This window comes from Octopus bimaculoides, chromosome 4 (assembly GCF_001194135.2).
Source record: "Octopus bimaculoides isolate UCB-OBI-ISO-001 chromosome 4, ASM119413v2, whole genome shotgun sequence".
Taxonomy (NCBI): domain Eukaryota; kingdom Metazoa; phylum Mollusca; class Cephalopoda; order Octopoda; family Octopodidae; genus Octopus; species Octopus bimaculoides.
Window position 1 is genome coordinate 138,089,647 of NC_068984.1, and position 2,378 is coordinate 138,092,024.

The 2,378-nt window shown below is 42.7% G+C and overlaps 1 protein-coding gene across 1 annotated transcript in view; it reads right to left on the reverse strand.

The window, feature by feature from the left end:
* LOC106878517 (solute carrier organic anion transporter family member 4A1) overlaps nt 1-2,378 on the reverse strand; it is a 53,822-nt gene that overhangs the window by 8,229 nt on the left and 43,215 nt on the right. The gene's annotated exons all lie outside the window — the stretch shown is intronic.

The following is a 2,378-nucleotide window of genomic DNA, read 5'->3' on the forward strand; positions in this document are numbered from 1 at the left end:
GAGAGAGAGAGAGAGAGAGAGAGAGAGAGAATGGTGTGAATAAATGAACGAGACCACTACATTGTAACTAAATTTTTTGAAAAAGCAACAAATTTTCTCTCAGACCACACCTTTCTGTCATATAATACTCCTCATTCACCATATGCCTGTATGTCTTTCCATGTTTGTGTGTGTGTGTATGCATTTCTGTGAGTCAGTGTATACGAACTAGCAATTGTTCATCAGTTTTTCGGCAACGGTCGTCTAAGATCAGTTCGTGAATTTTCCTGATGTTTTCATACGTTCGGGAAGATGATTCTGCTGCCCTAACCACTGGGCCATTGTGCCTCCACTCTGACATTTTGCATAGAGTTCAACCTACACAAGTTAACGTGTGAAAACTTTAATAAATAACATTCTATGAAACTAGTTTTTAAACATCGAATGGTGATGGGGTCCACCAGAATAAAAGAGCAATCAAAGAGTTCCGTCGATAAAAAAAGTCATTTCATCGAGTGAATAGGGAGGGTGGATAAACGGGGTCATGCCATTTTTTTTTTTTATCAAAAACTGTCTCACATTCAAAGTGTGCGAAGGTGCATTGTCTTGATGAAACCACCACTCCCCACTTTGCCACTGGTCGGGGCGTTTTCTCTCGCTGTGTCTCGCAAACACTTCAGAACTGCCAGTAAAATGTCATCGTATTGACACTAGATTTCACTTGACGTACTTTTGTGGGGGCGTGGCGACATTGAATGCTTCCATTGACTTAATTGCTGTTTCGTTTCCGGGTTGTAGCCGTAACATCCGCTGTCGTCACAGGTGATGACCTTCGAAAAAAGGTCCGGATCAACTTCCTACTGTTCTTTCAGTTCACAGTAACCATTCAGTCGTGACTGCTTTTGGTCTTCCCTGAGCAAGTGATGCATAAATTTCGCTGCAACTCTCTTCATTCGCAATTCCTCGCTCAAAATTCGTTGGCAGTAACTTTAGGACATACCAGTCATATCAGCAAGTTTGTCAATTGCTCGGTGACAGTCCTCCAAGACCAATTCATGAATTTTTGTGATGTTTTCATTCGTTCGGGTGGTCGACTGTCGCCCTGAACGAGATTCGTCTTCAAGCGATAAGTGACACTTCCTAAAGTGTGAAAACCACTCGTAAACTTGTGCTTTGTTTATGGCAGCCTCCTTGTAAGCTGCTTGAAGCGTGACAACTGTTTCGGCTGCCGTTTTCCCCAGCAGAAAACGTAATTTCACAGAAGCATGCTATCCCTTCGATTCAGCCATCGCAAAAAAATCAACAAAGAAGAGAGAAGCACTGCAAAACAAAGACGCACTACGTGGCAGTACGACATCTGCAGACGCCGCCGGTCGGCAGACTGATGCCTGAGGGTCGCATCAAGTGGCTTTTAGCGGTGGGAGCCTGAACTACTACGAGCTTGTCCCACGGAGAACGTTTCCGAGTTACTTTTGGGCACCCCGTCGTATAACAACATTACTGAAATAACCAAAGGTTTTATCTCGCAGCTGAAAGATTAATTTTTCTTTCTCTATAGGCACAATGTTAGACATTTTTAGGGAGGGACTAGTCGATTACATCGACCCCAGTATTTGTTACTTATTTTACCGACTCCGAAAGGATGAAATGCAAAGGTGACCTTGGCGTTTAGGGTTAAGGTTAAATAGCAGATATCAACAATAGTAACCAAGACACTGCAAACTGCTAAGTGTTTCGTTTATTGTCAAATGTGCTAAGCAGAGCGCGCGTTGACTGATAGTGAACGACTCATCGGTGAAGTGGAGATTACTAAGTGCCCACATAATAAACCTAAGAAAAGAAAAATACTGCGTAAAAGCGACCTAAAAAACATATGGACAGATGTAAACGACTGGGAAGTATATCAGAATGATAGCAGGTCACTTGAGATGGAACGACATATGTTTGACAGGTCAGGTTTCAACACATTGAGCTGAGTCCTAGTTCAAGTAAATACATTTTTAATCAATCACGTGTAATGGAAATGTAATACTTGTACATGTACTCATCTTTCGATTGTGGGCTATGTTAATCACATGTAACGCTCTTACCCCACACATCACAATATCATTTAACGTCCACTTTTCCCTACTCGCATGGGTCAGGTGGAATTTATTTGTGGTAGATTTGTATACGACCAGATGCCCCTCTTGTTGCCAACCCTCACCTGTTTCCAAGCTAGGTAATATTTCTCCAGTTTCCATGGCCAGACATGTTTTCGCAGAATACTGGAAATGAATAATACTGTGTGTCTGACAGTGACGCTTATTTACAACTATCACGCGATGTCAAGACAAGCGCGCACGCGCACACGCACACACACACACACACAACCACACACACACACACACACACACACA